This window comes from Microcebus murinus, chromosome 22 (assembly GCF_040939455.1).
Source record: "Microcebus murinus isolate Inina chromosome 22, M.murinus_Inina_mat1.0, whole genome shotgun sequence".
Lineage (NCBI taxonomy): Eukaryota > Metazoa > Chordata > Mammalia > Primates > Cheirogaleidae > Microcebus > Microcebus murinus.
This window is the reverse complement of record NC_134125.1, coordinates 3,169,280-3,189,808: the sequence shown is the minus strand read 5'-3', so window position 1 is coordinate 3,189,808 and position 20,529 is coordinate 3,169,280. Positions and strand designations below refer to the sequence as shown.

The following is a 20,529-nucleotide window of genomic DNA, read 5'->3' as shown; positions in this document are numbered from 1 at the left end:
TGTGTGAGTCTCTGAGGTGGGGGACAGAAGCCTGTTTTGTTGTTTTGCTTTATTTTGTTTTGTTTTTAATCGCAGTATGCAGGCAGAGGCAGGTAATGCTTTAGTTAGCTTCCAGTGTTGTTCTCCTCTCATTGCGTAAACGGCAGCTACAGGGCGGTGCATGCTCCTAAGTTTGGTGTGCACGTTTGCTGAGATGGCTGCATTTCATCTTCACAGCCAGAGAAGCTAAAGGCACATGCTGGAATTTGTGTCTGAGATTCAACAAAACTGGCCACCAGGCACCTGCTAAGGTGAAATAAATAATTGGGACTTATTTTTTTTAATGTAAATAAAATCACCTGTGTCAGTTAGGGTTGCTGAAAGAAACAATTCGTGCAAAGGATTGACTAAAGACATTTTAGTGAAGGGACACTTTACAGTTTATAATTGCAAGGGTGTTGTCAGGGTAGTGGGAACCAAGAAAAGATTGTGAAGTGCCGTGGACTAAGACGAGTGGGAAGCGGTCCCTGTGGTCCCCGGTCCCAAGGGGAACATGGAAAAGACCTGTTACTAGAACCTGGGGAGGGCCTGGACAGAGCCACCTCCACGGGCAAGCTGTGTCCCCGTGTGAAGGAACACAGGCAACGGCAGGCGGCGACACTACTGAAACAGCCCCGAGAGAGTAAAAACTCTGAGCTATCTCCTCCCACCCTCTGACTGGGGGCAGTTTATCCCAGGGTCTGAACACAAGGGGAAGAAATCTGCAGGTGTCTGTCTCCCAGGACACAGAGCAGGAAGTAGGATTAACAAAAATACGTCTGGAGGGGCCAACAGAAACTATCCTGGCGTAACTCAAAGGCCAGTGTATTTGCTTTAGAAAACAGATGCCTTTCTAAGAGAAGCTGCACGTTTCTTAGGTCTTATTTTACTCCTACTGAATCTTCTCAGCGTCTACTGTCAGTGAGCCTGCAAATGTAGCAGGAGGAAGAGGGAGAGTGAGAAGGAGAAAGCCAGGGGTAAAAAGAGGTGACTAGGATCTGCTAAAGAGTTACTAAATGCGTGCTAATGCATGTCCTGGGGCTTTTAGCTTGTGGGTTCAGGGGGTTTGTTCCACAAGCAGATTAACATGGCAGATGCTATAGGATCTGGGGTTTTTGCAAGCTGGGTGATTTAGAGGTAGAATTACACTGTCTTACTACACCGATTATTTTTTATAACCTTTTAGTAACAAGGAACGCCACCAACACAGGGATAGTTGGGGACAGCCAGACTCATTATAATGCCTCGATTCTGAGGAGTGGCAAGAATTCAGTGAAATATGAAGATACACTGGAATGAACCAATTTGGAAGGGTTGGGTTCAGATTTTTTGAGTTCCTAAATACAGAGATCATGGGGATGCCACCTGTTCACAGTTCTCCCTCTGAAGGTTTGGCAGACCACGAGCACGGCACTCTGCTCCTCTGACAATGGAAGGGCACGACCTCTGGTCTCCAGCCACAGTGTACAACAAAGATCAAGAAACAAATTAACCTCTGTGGAAAGCAATATGGAGATACCTTAAAGCGATCCAAGTGAATCTACCATTTGATCCAGCAATCCCATTGCTGGGCATCTACCCAAATGATCCAGTGACACTCTACAAAAAAGACACCTGCACTCGAATGTTTATAGCAGCACAATTCATAATTGCAAGGCTGTGGAAACAGCCCAAGTGCCCATCAATCCAAGAATGGATTAATAAAATGTGGTATATGTACACCATGGAGTACTATTCAGCTCTAAGAAACAATGGTGACATAGCACACCTTATATTTTCCTGGTTAGAGCTGGAACCCATACTACTAAGTGAAGTATCCCAAGAATGGAAAAACAAGCACCAGATATATTCTCCAGCAAACTGGTATTAACTGAGTAGCACCTAAGTAGACACATAGGTGCTACAGTAATAGGGTATTGGGCAGGTGGGAGGGGGGAGGGGGGCGGGTATATACATACATAGTGAGTGAGATGTGCACCATCTGGGGGATGGTCATGATGGAGACTCAGACTTTTGGGGGGAGGGGGGGAATGGGCATTTATTGAAACCTTAAAATCTGTACCCCCATAATATGCCAAAATAAAAAAAATAAATAAATAAAAAAAAAAAAAAAAAGAAACAAATTAGCTCATTTGGTCCAAAACTTGAGGAAGATGCAATCTGTAGCCAGTCTTTCTTTCTTTCTTTCTTTCTTTCTTTCTTTCTTTCTTTCTTTCTTTCTTTCTTTCTTTCTTTCTTTCTTTCTTTCTTTCTTTCTTTCTTTCTTTCTTTCTTTCTGTCTCTCTGTCTCTCTCTCTCTCCCTCTTTCTTTCTTTCTCACTTTGTTGCCCAGGCTACAGTGAGTGCCATGGCGTCAGCCTAGCTCACAGCAACCTCAAACTCCTGGACTCAAGCAATCCTGCTGCCTCAGCCTCCCGAGTAGCTGGGACTACAGGCATGCACCACCATGCCCAGCCAGTTTTTTTCTATATATATTAGTTGGCCAATTAATTTCTTTCTATTTATAGTAGAGACAGGGTCTTGCTCTTGCTCAGGCTGGTTTCGAAGTCCTGACTTCGAGCAATCCTCCCGCCTCAGCCTCGCAGAGTGCTAGGATTACAGGCGTGAGCCACCGTGCCTGGCCTGTAGTCTTTCAAATAAGTAGTCAAATTGGAAATAAAAGCACAGTCTTGTTGCTGAACAACAATCTCCTCACTGTGGACGTTTAACTGAGGTACTATGAAGAGCCATGATTGGGAGAGAGAAGAATGTTATGGTGCCACCTTAATATGATGGAGACCCATCTTGTCACTGAGCCTTACCCCTTTCACTGAACAGGTGCATTTCACACCCTCCAGCACACTCAGAACCTTTCAAGGGGGAAGGTAGCTGTGACCATCTCCTAGTCATCATCATAGGAGAAAACATTCTGTGAAACCTTTCATGTTGCACATTTCCCCAGGTCTGTTTTCAGGCACTGGGGTCGGAGAGCCTAGAGTTTTCCAGAGGTTTTCAAAACTGATGTGAAGATGTAACTCAAAGCAGCAAACCCACAGAAACGAGGTAAAGAATAAATTCTTTGGATTCCTAGGAAGACATGAGGGCATGCCACATGGATATGGAACCAAAGGAGACAGCTATATAGTCGGAAACAAAGTTTAATTAAAAATGAAAAATGTAATACCAATATCACAAGCATCAAGTTGGACCAAGCATATGCCTGAAGAAGCTCTTCCCTTTGATAACTTTTAGTAACCGACCTACCTAGGAGATAACTATCAGATGCTTGACAAGAATAGAGACTCACAATTCAATGAAATGCATTGAAAACAAAAGTAATGAATACTCCTAATTACTGTGTTGCCTTTTCCTAGTATCTGTGATACTGAGGTTGTTTGCTTCTGTCTGATCTGCAACCACAGTATCCGAAAAATGGTGATACTCTACAATGCTGGACCACTGTGTATCTCTCCCCAACTCTGTGCTCAGTGCTATCACGTTCATAGTCTGAAATTGGCCAGTATGGGAGTATTTACACCAGGAAAATTGGCAAACACTATAACTCAGTGGTTTTTCCCTCTGGAGAGCCAATTATTAAACACTCACCAGCATTACCACAGCTGAAGTGTTATTCAGACCTACAGCACAGGCAAACAGCTTCTATTTTGAGGATCTCATTTGAAAAGCAGACAGGAATATAGGGTTTCCTTTTGATTGGAAATGTATGTTCTGCCTTTTAAGCAAAAAGTCCCTTTCAGGGGCAACCTGAAGCAGAATTTCTGGCAGTTAATACTGAGAAAATCACCCCAGTGGCCTTGCCCTATAAGCCTTATGTGGGCTTTTAGAATGCAAAATCCTTTTATTTTACATTTCTTATCCTTTTGAATCAACACTTCACTGCTCTCTTTTTTCCTTCTCTGTATGCTTCGTCCTGCCTCCCATGTACAGCAGATGTGTCAGTCAGAGGACACGAGGCTTGTCTGTCTGGGGAAATAAATGCATGCACAGGCTTTCAAATAGCTACACAATTCCTCTCTCTTCTGTCATCTCTGAAATTCTATTCATCATGTTAAGAATGTACACATCAAACAACTCTGTTTCCAAATCACACAAACGGTTGTAGAAGCAAGCAGTTATCGCATTGTTCCTGTGGGCAGGTTATGGTCGAAACATCTCTCCAGTGAGGGCTGTAAAATGACATCCACTTTGACAGATCTTGAAAAATGTATCAGACCTTGAAAAGTGGTCAGGGAGGATCCAATCGACCCTGTTAGCAACAAGAGGAAGCCACTGCACCCCCTCAGTTGGAGAGACAGAGGGAAGATGCAGTGTTATTAGAACACAGGGCTGGAGTCAGCCTTCAGAAGGGAGAATGAACGCGAGCCTCCCTCGGGGAGCTGGAGACAGGTAGGAGGACATGCTGGGACAGTGTGACAGATGTCCCATGAGGCAGAGAGAGGGAGGAAGATAAAATCTTCCCTGCTTTTATCTGATTTTCCCTGCCTCTGCCCCCTCCAATCTCTGGGAAATCTAGGAAACTTAGTCTAGAATCAGGCACCTACACCTACACAGTAAAGAGGGGAAAACATATGAGGGTCATCCGATAATAGCCATTCAACGTGTTGGTGGGTGCCAAAGGTGATGAATTATGGGGAGTTTTTTCTGAGCTCTCAGTCCTTTCCACATCTACATTGGTGTCATCCTGCAAACTTCTGAATAGCGATAACACCCTATGAGAGTGGAACCTGGTGTAAGTGGTTTAGAAGTACCCCCAAAGAAGAATCCTGCCACATCCCGTTGCAACTTGATCCTTCTGGTAAGATGCCCTTATCACTAAAGGTCATTCTACATTCTTCCTTATTCCAAAGTCCTGATATTTTGCAACATGGAAACAATACTTTGCAATTTTTCCATCTCTTTTTCAGCTATACATTTAAACCTATTGTGTGGGTTTCTAGAAACAATATGGTTTCTCTGAGGACAAAAGAGGGAATAGATTCAATTTCATGAAACTTTCCCCCTTCTTTTCTTTTTTCCCCCCTACCAAGAACAAGGCCCTAATGCTTGTAAGCGAAGCAACTGTTTTTATCATGGATCCATGAGCAAAAAAGGTAAAAGGTCAAGCAAAAAGTTAGAAGCAGCCAGCCTTGTCTTACCACATCTGTGACATGAGTAAGACAAACCCAACATTTGCTTAAACAGTTGTAGTTGTGTTTCTCTTTTTTGAAGCCAAAAGTGATCTTAATTATTAAACTACCTAAACACAAAATGTGGTGGCCAATGCCCTAATACATTAGAGGTAGGTAAACAAAGGATTTGAACAGAAAACAATTTGTTTCAAACCCTGGCTTTACCGATCACAAGCCGTGGGATCTTAGGCACGTGGCTGAGTGTCTCTAGACCTCGGATTTTTCATTTATAAAATAATGGTGAGGATAATTCCTTCCGGGTCTTGACACCCTTTCAGTGTTACTTCAGCCTCAGAGCCCACATGCATGCAATTCCCTTTGCCTGGAATGCTGTTCCCCTTTTGCCCTGTTAAGATCTCAGTGAGGTCTTAGATGAAATTTGCATTTCCTTCAGTATGTTGCATTCCCTGTCCTCTCAGACTCAATAAGATTATGTCAATCAGGTTTCAAGCTCTTGGGCTTTCTCAACGTTTTAACTTTTCCTTCTTAATGCAGCTTTGACGATGTATTTGTTTGTTTGACTCTACCACTAATTTCTCTCTCCTCTGTCACACTGAAAACTCCACAAGGACAAGAAGCATAATTTACTTAACAGTGTATCCTCAGCACCTCTTAGTGTTTGGCATGCAGCAGATACTCGATACCTAATAAACAGGTGGATGAATAAATACTGAATTTAAAATCCACGTGTGCCTGTGTAAGTGGGGAAAATAACAATATTGATATTGTTGAATTGTTTAGATTAATGTGTTTTCTTTTTTTTCAGGTGAAGTTCTTGGCACAACATCTACCAAATTATAAGCATTTATTGCCATGGAGTTGTAGTATATTATTACTTAGCCGTGCACATAAAAACATACTCTTCTTGACCCAGCACTAATGTGGTACCAGTTGCAAGGACTGTAGCTCTCCTCACAGATTCTTGTTGCTATGGCCAAGGAAGTGTCCTAATGTGAAAACTGATTTCCATAACTATGGAATAGAGAAAAAAAAAGCAGCAGGGATTTATCACAGAAATGTATTTTATGTATAAATATATTTCTTTCACATATATATTTTCTCTCATCTTGGGATAAAATAGTGGTTATTTCTTACTTTATAATGGCATCTATCTGTGGCATTGATAGTTACAAGGTCTCTCAATACCTTAAATTATGGTTGAATAAAACCTTTCCACTCTGGTTCCAAACCATTTTACACAAGGAGACATAGGGCTGGCTGTTGGTAATTTTATTCATTATTTTGCTTCTTAAAAATTTAAAAACTCTCCCTAATTAAACTGGAAACTGCTCTGCATGGATTATTAAAGACCAAAGCAGAAACTGGATCCCTAGTCACCAAACCCATTTTTTCCCCCTTCCTGGTTTATATTCTATAATACTTTCAGCATCTTTGCAGCTGTCTGTGGTCATGTGACTGATTTCCAGCCAACGGCAGGTGAGCAGACACAGCAGAACCGCCTTCCTAACCCTCTGTAAACCTCCGATAAGGCCTCCTGCACCTGCCTCCTCCCACCAGCCGGATGCCCAGGAGCACTGCAGCCTCAGAAGCCAAACGTCACAAATGGAGGAGCTGAAGATGGGAGAATCCTGGCCCCTGAACCATCCCTTGGTGTGTGTGGGGGGAAGCTATTCACTTCTCAGTGGCTTTGGAACTTGCATGAGTGAGAAATAAACTCCTATCTTGCTTTAACTATTGTACCTTTTGAGTTCATTTGTTGTAGCAATTAACAGCAACTAACTTTACTTTAACTCACATAAAGATCAATCATGGAGGAGATTGGATCCAAGTCTGATTTCTAATCACTGACTTGTGTTTTAGTTTAACTACAGACTTGAAATCTTGGGGCTAGCATATTAAGTGTTTATTAACCTTCCATACCACCAATTCTAAGAAGTAAATAACCAATGATAGAACTGACCACTTTATCTCTCAAGAGCTGCCTTAGTCACTGAAAACATTTCTAGAGTCATCACTTAATAACGTTGCCGACAGAGAAAATGGTGCTCCAGTGTGGTGGGCTGGATTTTATCTTGTGATGGCCAAGTTTATCTGGGCCTACCATTAGCTGAAGACGTAGTCTATACTTACTCATTAATGCAATAAAAATGGTTTTGCACAAGCAGTTATCCATAAATTTCTAATAAATAACTCTATATATGATGTTTTTTTCTTTTCTTTTCTTTTTACTTTTTATTTAAAAATTGAGCATTTATTTATGTATCATATACAAGAAGGTGCACCTATATATGAGTTTTGGTCTCCAACAGGAAGGAAGATCTCATTTCCTTCACTCTTAGGGGTCCGTTCTAAATTCTTTCAGTTCATTTGCTTTTACTCTTTAAAAAAGTCAAACAATCAATATTACCAGAAAAGATGAAAACCAGAGAAAAATAAAATAGGACTGGGCAGTCAGGATATTAGGAGAAAACACCCAACATCTGCTAAATAACTGGGGAGACCTATGCCCTAACCCCCACTTTTCTGTTGTGAACCGGAGGCCATGTTCCCCTCCCAGCTCTCAACACATCCAGACTTCAAGACTGTTGGAATGACATTGCTGGAGAAATGTTTATCTCTTTCAATATCTGATTTGCACTGGTAGGAGAAAAACAACCTATCACATTTTGGGGGGTTGGAGGAAAAACCTTTTGAAAAAAATACTTTTGTACATTTACAGCACTATCCTGGGCATGGCAAAAATACTAACACCAAAAATGTTCCCCCCAAAGATGAATACCCCCTCTATATTTCCCCAAAGAAATGAGAAAATCAATTCTTTCATATATATATATATATATATGAAGCAGACCACATGAGTCACTTTTTTATGTTAGGTGATGAAGTTGATAATGTATTCACAGAAAAAAAGAAATGTTCTCGGGCGGTTTTCATGTACGTGACGATAATAATACTTTATGATATTAACCATTTGTTTTCTTTTCTCTCGTATAAAACATTGACTCAAGTTCCTGTTTTTTTCCTCAGGAGTATCAGGAGGAATTGGGGAAAACAGATGTACTTACAAGTTTTTTCTATGGATGAAAGTTTTAGGATTTAGGAGCGGATAATCGGTATAGCCAACGCTAGAATGAGCTGGGCAGTGTGATGAGCCCTCACAGAACAAGTTAACCAGCCATGCCTGCACAACCAGACTTTGGGGTAAATGCAATTATCATCCCGGCTTCATCTAAGATGAAACCAAAGCACAGAGAGGCAAAGTAACACATTCATGTTTGCACAGCCAGTAATATCGACTCAGGGGGAAAAAATTAAAATAATAAAGAAAACACCAGAAACTTTTAGGGAATTAAAATTAGTTTTATTCAGAAGACGTGTGGAGGACTGTAAACTAAAAATAAAATCCTAAGCCTCTCACTGGCTCAAGAAACCCCTCTTGTTCAGGGGACCTCAGGAAAACATTGAAACTGAGCTCACAACCGTAATAGGAAGGGAGATCAACAGGCCTCCTTACTCCTTCCCTTTCAGTGTTGAAACACATCAGCTGACCAGCATTAATGTTAAAATAGAGATGTTTAGATTGACAAAAAGAACGTTTGTGGCAATAAGACACTGAACTGCAAACGGGACCTAAGGCCATGCCCGGCCAGGGTTGTTAAGTCACGCAAGCTGGCCATCAATTCGCTCAACAGATCACTGTGGATACATTGTGTCTGGCTCTATGATTAGCAGACTTCCTTATCTTAACTTACAACATTCCTTTCTACCTACTCCAACCTTTTAGACAAAGCTTCCTCCTTTAACCAATGACAAATAAACGAATCTCTGACTCCATTTATAACCTGTAAGCCCCTGCTTCAAGATGTCCCACCTTTTCCAGCCAAACCAATGTATACATCCCCGCATTGATTTATAATTTTACCTACAATTCTTGTCTCCCTAAAATGTATAAAACCACACTGTAACCCAACCACCTTGGGTGCACTTTCTTAGGACCTCCTGACTCCTGAGACTGTCTCTGTAGGCCTTGGTCACTCAAATTGGCTTAGAAATAAACATCTTTAAATTATTAAATTATTGTACAGTTACTTTCCTCCCCACTTACAGGAATACAGACTGAGGCCTTCTGCCCAGGAGCAGCTCTGCCAGGCTCCTCTAGCACAGAGGTTCAGCCCGCCATTTATATAAAGGGAGCATTCAGTACATGCAAAATCGTATGAACTTGCTTAGCAGTTACACTGCAGCAGAATCACATTAAGGTCTGCACGTGAGAGTCCACCTGTAGGTACAGAAGCATGATCCCCAACAGCCCCGTCAGACATTATTGTATGTGTAGGTAAAAAGGCAAGGACGGGGGTCATTTATCTTTCAAGAAATGTAGTGACTCAGGCAAGAGACATAAGGGGCCGTGTGTTCTGTCCTGTTTTGTCCTCAAAATATCTCTCCGGAGAGCTGCATGTCTTCACAGAGGCAGGAACTTTGTGGAATGATGCTGGCAGGCAGACACAAACAAACGCAGTTTCATGAGCTCGCTGCTTTGTAGCACAGTGGCAAAGGCAGTTGAGCGCACACAGGTAGGCTGATGCCCAAGTCTAAATTTTTTGCCGCTGCTCTGCACAACTTCATGACAACCTGGGCTCACCTGTTTGATACTGCATAAATCCACCACTGCAACTACCTAGATTCAAGCAATTTTTATGCAGTTAAAGTGTAATACTGCTTGCTATCCAACAATTAGGATGTACATGAATAAGGATCCTAAAACGAGATGTACTGCTCATAATAAAGGAGCTAATTGCAGACCTCACAAGATCCACTTGTATTGAAGAGAGGGATGTATTCTTATTAACTTTTCCTGCCCTGCCCCAATTTATTCTGATAACCAAGCCATTACCACTATGGAAAAAAAAAAATGTGTTCTGACCAAATGTGCCTCTTTCCCTTCTAACTGCATTAGTGCCCTGTTGGTTCAGTTAAATAATCAACCTCTATCCTTACTAACCTCAGTTACATAACCCAAATATTCAACAATGTTCATACATAATTTGTAAAACTGCACAAAATAATAGGTCAAGATTCTGTCAGTTTATAATGGTGCCTTCAGTAAATAATTGGGCATCTTATTTTAGCAGTATGTTTTTAAGTTTGTTGACACCAAAGTTGTTTTAAAGGCAATTCTTAATACTCTTTGACTCTCTTTTTTCAATCAAATCTTCCCACTGCATCAGTAAACATCTGAGCCTTCTGACAAGGCCACTTAATTATCAGCGGCACTGACTGGAAAGACTCCTTTATCATCGCAGAGCTGCCTCCTTTGTGCGGGCAGCCAGGGGCCCTGGAAAGGTTCTGCTCATGCATTAATTACTATTCAGAGAAGACTCTCAGAGCGCACCCGTGATTTCATTCCTTTGAAGGTCTGCTTGTCATTGTGGCCAGATTATCTTGGCCTTAAAGTGCTCTCCTCTCAACACACCAATCCTCCAAACAGACTTTGCTTATGACTCAAGAGATAAGCAATTAAGTGACTTTCTGTGAGTGTAGACGAGCCATCCCCATCGGGGCTCTACATTGAGATGTTCTGCTCATTCGTTCTGGGAACATTCCTTGTCTGTACCCTCCCCGAAGCAATAGCACCAAACCGGAGGCCAGCCATAGGAGAGGGCTGTTAAAATCTTGTTAAAATCTTGAGTGCAGAATTGATAGATTTTGTTTTATTTATTTATTTATTTATTTATTTATTTATTTATTTATTTATTTTTGGTCTCCATCCTGAGTGACTGAGAGCCATACATGAGACACGGACTGACTTCTCTCTCTCATCATCTCATGCCTCAGCCTCCCACAGGGACAAATCCCAGTGGAGACCAATGTAGGCAAAATCCTAGGCTCTAGCGATGCTTCTCTCTCCCCCATTTCCTTCTCTCTGTCTCCCTCCCTCTCTCCTTCCCCATCCTTCCCCTTGGTACATGTAGTTGAATTAGTGTTAATTTAAATAGTTGTGTGGTGTGATTCCACTGGTTTTAAGAAAAGGAATTAATAAAAAATGGAGAAGAAGCTGTGATTGGAAAAGCCAAGAACCCTGACCACGCTGACCCTGAAGTCTTAGACTTAACAGACCACAGACCAGGAGGAAGTTCACGGGTCCACTTTGCCCAGTCTCATCTGGACATGGGATTCTGCCACGTTCTTCCCTAGAATTTTTTTTTCCCCAAAGTACCCAGTTAAGTGGTATAAAACACATACACACACGCACACATACACACACAAAGTTGTTATGTGATTAATATGAAATTATTCTAAAAAAGTAAATTTAGTATCATTAGTTCTGTAAGGATTTCCTGAAGCTCTCATCAAGTAGTCATTTACAACTTTAATTAGTATTGCTACCAGCTAGATGGGAAATGAAAGATTTGGTGCAAATTATTTAACAAAGCAGGGTAAATTCTAAGCAAAGGCCTCACTCTTGTTCCTCAGATGAAGAGGCTTGCTTGCTTGCTTGCTTTCCTTCCTTTTCTTTCTTTCTCTCTCTTTTTCTCTTTCCTTCTTTTCTTTCTTTCTTTCCTTCTTTGTTTATTTCTTGCCACATAGTTGACGTCTCTTTTTTTTTTTTGCATATTTTGGTTTTTTGTTTCCAAGAAAAAGCATCCTGCTCAGTGGGAAGAAGACACAGAACGAAGGTGCTTTGTGTGTTCAGGGAAGCAGAAGAGGATGAATTTTGCCAAGTGGCCTGTTTGGAGAAGGCATTCTTACAAATGATAATCATGTACTTTAAAATAACTAAAAGAGTGGAATTGGAATGTTCCTAACACAAAGAAATGATAAATACTTGAGGTGATAGACCATGTTATCCTGATTCGATTAATACACGTTTGCCTGTGTCAAACATCACATGTACCCTATAAATATATACAAATATTATGTGGCCATAGTAATTAAAAATAAAAACATTTAAAAAGAAAAAATCACAAGTGGAAGAAAGAGTATAAGAGGACTTTAGAAGTATAGATTTCTATTAATTTCGAGTTTAGGTTTCTTGAAAATCTAAGCTTGTGAATGAACTTGACTTTATCAAAGTGATGGCCAGGAACATTTTGCATATGAATTTCAGCACAGAGGGTCTCACACTTACAACTTTATCATTTTTTCCTAAATAAGATTATATACATATTTATAGAAAAAATCTGACATTGCATAGGAAAAGAGTTCATAAAAATTCAGATTATTATTCCATCACTAGACCCAACTCCTTGAGCTAATAGTTTTTTGTATACTCAAAATTATGGTGTAGAAACCACAACCATATCACATTATGTTAAATGCATGTGTTGAAATTTAATCTCATTTTCATCCTTGAGTAGCCATGGAAAACTAGAAAGGATGTAAAACTAAACCTAGCATTAAATGAAGCAGCAACAAGTACACAGGGAAACTTACTACAGGAAAACAATGTCTTACAGTGTCCACAGAAATATCCACACCTGATCTTCTAGACCCCACTGCTACCTTGAGTTTCTGTTTGAATATATTGTATTATTGCCCTGAATTGGTTGTCTTATAGTCAACCTTATAGCAAAAGATTCCAATGCCGCAGTAAAGACACACTTTTTCTATGGCATTTGCTTAATTTTAAACAATGTCTCTTATCATTCCCTCCTGGTCACTTGTAGCCTTCCTTAAATTATACTCCCAAATCCATTGAGCACCATGTTTAGTCTTGTGGATGGACATTAGTACGACAGAGAGTCTCACATGATGTCAGAATGATAACCAGATAAAACCTACATAATATTGTGTTTGCCCTTCACAATGTTAAACTTCTTTTCCACTGGGAGATTTATACATGATACAGATTTTGTGTACTGTTGAAAAATTAGAATCCTGGTAATATCAGCTTTGCATTAAAACCTATCAACAGTTGGCTAAGCCTGTCTCATAGATGGAACACTTCATTTTGGGCGCATGAGTTTGCAAGTCTTGCTAAGAACACAAAGATGAGGTGTAACATAAATTGCATAATCAAAATTTGATGTCACATTCTTTTCTAAAGGGTTGTGGCCCATTGGTGTGCCACAATAATAAGACCGAAAAGAGTTAGTCTAATTCAAGATGATTAAAAAATATTTTTTCTCCACTGATTCTAAACATAGGCTGCAACATTCAGTTTTATTCTTATAGGGACTCTAACACCTATTCACGAGAATGATAATCTATCAACTGTTATCTGTTGCTTTTGTGTTGAAGAGATTTTCAAACCATTCCATGATGCAAGTCTTATGGGCATTATTATCATTTATTGAATTCTATTTTGGCAGAAACTCTTCTGAGTGTTTTATGTGGATTATCTCATCTAATCCACAGAATTGCCTTGTGAGTAGATCTCTTATAATCCTCCTTCTATATCTGAAGAAACTGAAACTCAGAAAGATTATAGGACTTGCTTAAGGCCACTTATTTCATAAGCATTTGAATCAGGATTTACTCCAGGTAAGAGCCGAAACTACCAGTATCAATGTGATGTAACTGTTTTCCAAGAATTTCTTGTTCTAGAAAATAAGACTGTCAATAATAAATAACTACTGATTATGTCAGGACATTGTGAAAATCGATTTACCCAGGCAATTAGTTTGTTCATTTGAGTAAAGAGTTCTTTTATCAATCAATAGTTTACTAATCAAGGCCCCACCTGCTGTGTCCACCATTCCTAAATTCTTATGTTGAAAATGATTCCCACTCAGCCAGCTCTGACTTTAAAAGCCCCACCTTAAATAAATTAAGCCCAGGCACCAAAACCATATAAATACCCTATTTTGCCTCCCCTCTTTTAAAACATTACTAAGATTCTCTCAAGGTCTATTTGATGCAGTAAGATTAATTCATTCATCTTCAGTTGATCAACGCAATATTTTCTGGTGGTCTTTCCGGGTGAGTAGACAATTAACATAAGATAGGTAAATACCATTGCCAGGCAGAACTAGTCATTGCAGGGTATGGAATCCTGGTACCATAAACAGACTCTAACTCTGAGAACAGAACGTCCACCTTAATTGTTGAACCTGGAATTTCTGTATCACTTTGCATTCGCCTCCTACCATCACACAATGACCTTCTCAAACCATCAACATACCGTACGATGGTTAGCTACATCCTGCCCAAACATTTCATTGATATTTCGAGCTGTCTGCATTGCATTGGTTCCACAACAGAACTCATATTCAAAAATAACTCACATTTTTTACTTATCCATGGTTTCACAAAAATTGCTCTAAAAATATAAAAGATAATCACAAGTCAAATGGTGCATTTGAAAGGCTGAGAATGCACCTTCACAATAAACATAAAACAAGACACGTTAAAGTGAAATGTCAGAGATACAAACTGTCTAACTCTGTACTTAAGGAAATCAGACATTTCATACTTAATAACCTAAACACTTGGAAATGCAGTATAACATCCTGCATTTTTCTCTTTTCTTTTCCTTGTCCTGCCTCAATTTCAGATGAGTGATGTGTTGATTGATAGACATTTGCCTTCCTTGTATCTTCTCATTGAGCAAATGCTCTTGCGTGGGAAAAGGCTGCTTTCTCCCTTTCCTTCTGCCTCTCTCTCTCCTTCCCGCCCTCCACTCTTCCTTTCTTTCAACTCATCATAAAAGAACTGCCAGATTCCACTAATTTGTGATAAAAGGTTCTATAGTAGTTAAATAGCTCAAAATACTTTTGATTCTATAACGTCAAAATGCTAAGTAAGGCAGGGGAGCAATGGATTGTTTTGAGCCTTCAAATCAGAAACATAAACATGTTTTCACACACACTCTTACACACACACACATACTGACACACATAAAAACACACTCACACACTGGCATACACAAATACACAGACATACAGATATCTATCTATCTATCTATCTCTATATATACTTACACAGACACACAGCCACACTCATACACATAGACACAGATACAAAAACACAGGCACATACACATGTGTATACGCTCGTTCAAACACATGCACATGCGTAAACACACACATGGGGCAAACTCGGTGAACAAAAGTGAAGGAGCTGGACCATCAGGTAAAAACGAAAAACAAAAGTTTTCGCTTTCTCCAAGACAGAAGAGGACTCGTAGGGTTATACTTTGAAGGATTCGCAACATCTTTGTTCTGTTCAAAGTCACTAGCGATCTCTAGTTCATGCTGCTCCACATGAGAGGGGGGACAGATTCCAGGCTTCTCTTCCTTTGATTCTGAGTCAGCAGCTCTGAGCGCTTGACCCTCACTTAGCATGTCGCTCACAGAAAGGGAACATTAGGTAATTAATTTGAGTTCTCAGAAATGTACTTGTAACCTTGAGGCGGGCCCATCCCATTCCAGGGAGCTCTCAGCCACGTCCTGCAACTTTCTGCCTGGCTCTAGGGTGGGATTCAGACTCTTTGATGTCCCTTTGCTCTGTTATTGTACAGGAAATATTTTTGATTCGTCATTTGTAATAGGCCATGTTATTTCTTAGTTGTATAAGGAGTCCATATGCAAGGAAATATTTATTTAAACAAGTAAATAATTTGGAGAGGAACTGATATTCAAATCATTAATATGTGCAGTTTTGGGGGATTAAAGAAAATAAACTACATCACGGGTGGCTATTTTGGTTCCAAGCAATGGAAAATTTAACTCAAACACATCAAGAATGCACTGGTTTATATAGGCACTTCTTTTTCTCTCCCCAATTTCCTCTCTGTTCTTTTCGCTGTACATTTCCTTCCAAGACCAGGCCTGACCTTTGAGATTAGCCCTGAAGTCCTCCCGCTGACACCAGCAGTAAGGCACCTTCTCTCTCCTCTCCTAAGAGGTCCACGAAGTGCAAATGAAAAGCCTGAGTGAGTCAGGGGAAAAGGAAAGGCAAACACAAAATAAACTGGCTGTCTATTTTCCCAGACAAGCTGGCTGTGTTATTTATTCATGTATACCTGTAATTATTTCTAAAACATCTCTATCGCTTTAAACGCAGCTTGTCCACCGGCATGCGGCAGAGAGGCCCTGCGGAACCACAGTTTCGCGGAACGGTCTGTTAGGGGAGACGGGGGAAGTCGTTCCACGTGGAGCATCCTTTTCCTCACTTCTCGCGATGGTCAGAGTTCTTGCTTGCGAGGACTTTTTCCTCTTCCGGGTTAGGTTACTGAGCTCCCGGCTCAGCCTTAAATGCATGGCGTGGCGAGGCAGCTGGTCCCTTGGGACCGGGGGAGCTTGTGCAGCCTGTCTGATGAGTCTTTTGTTGTTGCGGTTGTTGCATTTTTTTCAGCTCCAAAACTCCCATTTGGTTCTTCCTTATATCTTCTACTTTTGCTGAGACATTTTATGTCTTTGGTGAGGCTTTCGTTTGAGGGGTAATAGTCAGTGCTCACTGGAGAATCTGACCACGGTGGCTGTCAGATAATTGTAACATCTCTATTATCTTGGCGTTGGCCCCCTGTTGTCTTTTTAAATTTGGTTTGAGGTCTAACATTTTCTTCGAGTGACAAGTGATTTTCTATTTAAACGTAGGTAGTTTATGTATTGCGTTAGGAGACTGTGGCCCTTATTTACATGTTCTGTTGGAACTGGCTTCCTTTGACACAACTTTACCACGGAAAGAGGGGAAATTCTGCCTTATTTCTGCCGGGCAAAGAAGTAAAGATTCGTGGTGCTCAGTTGGCCTCCACTCGCATCTAAGGGAAGAGTCCTATTAACTGGTGGGGAATGATGGAAGAAACTCTGCTCCTCGATGACTGAAGTGAGGCTGCATGTGGGTCAGAGGGCCAGCTGCCCTTATCTCCGCGTGCCTTTATCCCAGTCCCTACTAGCCAGCGGCAGACCCCACAGCAGCCTGCACCGGTGTCCTGAGCTGGACCTGAAGGGGAGCCGGGCCAGGGAGACCAGATTCTCTGAAGGTCAGGATTGTGGGCACAGCAGAGAGTAAATGGGGGCAGTACCAGAGGAGAGGACCCCTTCAGATCCCAGGTGATCATAGCATTCTGTAATCGCGGTGCTGTCAGGGAGAGCAGTCTCCAGCGCCTGCAACCTGTTCATTTTATATAGGCAGAAACTGAGTCCCAGAGATGAACAAGGAATTAACCAAGGTAATGGAGTGTATTCTCTACAAAGCATTCAGAGTGATTTTTAAAAACAATTCAGATCACATTGCTCCCCTGCTCAGGGTTTCCCAATTGCTCTACCAGAAAAACATTTAAACGCCTACAACGGCCAATGTACCTGTCCTGTACCTGCCTACCCTGCCTCACCTCCCTCTACTCCAGCCCCCAGGGCCTGTCTGCTCCAAGTGTAGCCAAGCATGGTTCATTCTGGCACCAGGCCTGTGGGCTTGCTGCTTCCTCTGGGCAGAAGGGGAAGTTTGTACAGATTTTCTCTCAAGTGGATTTTTTGTCAATTAGAATTCAGTTTAAGCATCACCTGTTTTTCAGATGCTTTCCTTGAACTCCAGTTAAACTAATAGTCCCCCCCCATGACATTTTTATCTGCTTATCAGTCTCATTTAATCTTTTTTTTGTCTTTCCTAATCGGGCTGTGTGTAGTAGGCCCACAGAATATCAGGTCCTAATTCTGGAAACTTACATTTTACTTTATTATCCCTTTTGCCATATATGGAAAATGGTCTTTGCAGGTGTGATTAAGTTAAATATCTTGAGATGGCAAGGTTATATGGGTGGGCCCTACATGAAACCATAGTGTCCTTAAAAGTGTCTTTAGAAGAGAGAGGAAGAGAGAGATTTGACACAGACTAACAAGGAGAGAGTGACCACAGAGAACGAGATTACATTTACGCCACTGTAAGTTGAGGAATGCCAACAGCCAACAGAAGCTTGAAGAGGCAAAAACCAGATTTCCCCCTACAGGCCCTGGAGAAAGCACAGTCCTGGCAACATTTTAATGGGGGCCCAGCAATACTGATTTCATATTCTGGCCTCCGTTACTGTGAGATAATAAATTCCTTTTGCTTTAAGCCACCAAGGTTGTGGTTATTTGTTACAGCAGCCACCGCAAACGAATAAACCCTATATGTAATCAATGCCCCAAATGTGCAAACTATCTTCTTGCCCCCAAACCCATCAGATGATCCAGCTACGCCAGCCAAGCTCTGCCCAGCCCAGACCTGTTCCCCCTACTAGTTCAACAACTCTCCCTCCTTCATCCCTACCACTAACCATAAGCAACAGGCAGTCTTTTTCCAGGCAGGGTACAGAATAACTTACGTTCATCATCTACTAATCACCTCTACTTTCCAGATGAGATTTGGTGGCACAGAGAATTTCAGTAACTAACAGCCACAGGACCAGAAAATGGAAGGGATGCGAATCAATCCAGTTCTGTAGGAATCCTGAGTCCAAGCAGTTTTCCAGCATGTCTACTACTTTTAGGTAGATTTAGTCCTTTGGGAATGTGTTGCTTTCAGCATTAAAATATTAAGTGAGAATAATTATACCTTAGAAGGGTTTTATAAAGATTAAATGAGATGCTACTTAAGATGTATAATATATTTCCTGGCATTTACTAGACTCCAATAACTTGGAAGAGGAGATGGCTCCCTTGTAGACACTGGCAGAGCTTTCAGCAGACAGAGACAATGAACGTGTAACCACATGGTGGGTGGCAGGAAGTTCCCATTACCTGGTTTTTGCATGCTCACATCCTAATCCAGGAAGAGGGGTAAAGTGGAGGGGTGGGGCAGGTTTGTTACTGAGTCCGGCGCTCTGAGCCACAAAAATTCTCAAAAAACAGACCCCAGACCTTTTCTCCAACAATAAGGCGATATATGCGCAGAGAAACCAATGGGACAGAGAAGGAAAGTGTTCACCAGGGCACTTTAAATCTACACTCTATGTGCTCCATTGTGGACTAAGAGCTAATGCGTCCTGCAAACATCTCGTGACAAGCAGAACTGAATTGTTTTCATTTTGTGGAGAGAGGGAGATTGGGAAAATGACTAAAAACAATCACTTTTTTTTTTTTTTGAGACAGAGTCTCACTTTGTTGCCCAGGCTAGAGTGAGTGCCGTGGCGTCAGCCTAGCTCACAGCAACCTCAAACTCCTGGGCTCAAGCAATCCTCCTGCCTCAGCCTCCCAAGTAGCTGGGACTACAGGCATGTGCCACCATGCCCGGCTTTTTTTTTGTATATATTAGTTGGCCAATTAATTTCTTTCTATTTATAGTAGAGACGGGGTCTCGCTCTTGCTCAGGCTGGTTTCGAACTCCTGACCTCGAGCAATCCACCCGCCTCGGCCTCCCAGAGAGCTAGGATTACAGGCGTGAGCCACCGCGCCCGGCCTAGAACAATCACTTTTAAAATATAAAAACTTCAACTATCCTCCCCAATCTTGTCACCTGTGATCATATTTTCTCCTCCCTTCTTCTATGGGAGCCCCAAGGAATGGCCAAAGCGGGGGGCCTTTTCTGCACACTGAGATCCACCTCCCAGCACATTTGCCAGCATGAACACTTCCTTTTCTGTCACCTAATTTTCCAGAAGGCACCTCTCTGGGTGGCCTCTGTAAGGCAAACTCACTTCCATTATCACCCCTCAGCCCTGGGGCACATTTCCACTTTCCCAGTGCATATAAGCAGTACTCAATCAACACTTTCTTAATTGACCAACGAAGAGAGGAAACAACAGCAAGGTAAATGAGCTCTGGTAGTTGGTGCAGCAAGAGGAACAAAACCAGAAAAAGATTGCCTGAGCCACCGCTCAGCTCAAACCTTAACTCTGGATCCACCTGTTCACCTCTGTCCATTCGCATCGTGCCGTGACAGGAATCCAGATCTCTGCAGGGCGCAGGATTCAGGTCCCCATCTGCAGAAGATTTAATTAAACTAATATGGGTAAAGAGATATTACCTGAGGTCAAGCGATGAGTTAGTCATACCTGGGTTCGGCACCTCATCCACCTGATGCCTTCTCACCTGTGCCACAATGTTACCATCATTTTCTTACTGTGCTCATATATCACAAGGGCTGTGCACCATCCGCTTAACCAGCATTGGTTAATTGAGTATGAAGTCTGTGTTTTGTGCTAGGAAAGCCCAGATAACTGAGACACAGCTTTCACTCTCTTAAGTGTCTCGGTTTTGAGGATTGCTTCAAGCATTTATATATTTGAAATCTGTTTATCATTTTCAAATATACTACATATCAAATCGGGCACACCAGATATGGAAGCAAAGCTCAAAATCAGTAGAGCTTATCTACCTTTCTGGTTGTCTGTCTGCTCCCACTTTTAGGTGAATGACTGCCAGTTGCTTTAAAACTTACTTCCTCTAAAATGGATGCTGGATTTCTAGCATCTGGGGAAATAATGTCTGTGTGTTTTCTTGACTTCAACTTTTTTTTTTCT

General features: G+C 41.4%; 1 long non-coding RNA gene across 2 annotated transcripts in view; it reads right to left on the bottom strand.

Moving 5' to 3' along the window:
• LOC105882460 (uncharacterized) overlaps positions 1 to 20,529 on the bottom strand; it is a 173,012-nt gene that overhangs the window by 102,304 nt on the left and 50,179 nt on the right. For both annotated transcript variants that reach the window (XR_012914293.1, XR_001159228.2), the window contains exon 3: positions 19,896 to 19,989. This is a non-coding gene — a long non-coding RNA (uncharacterized LOC105882460). The remainder of the gene's footprint in view (positions 1 to 19,895; positions 19,990 to 20,529) is intronic.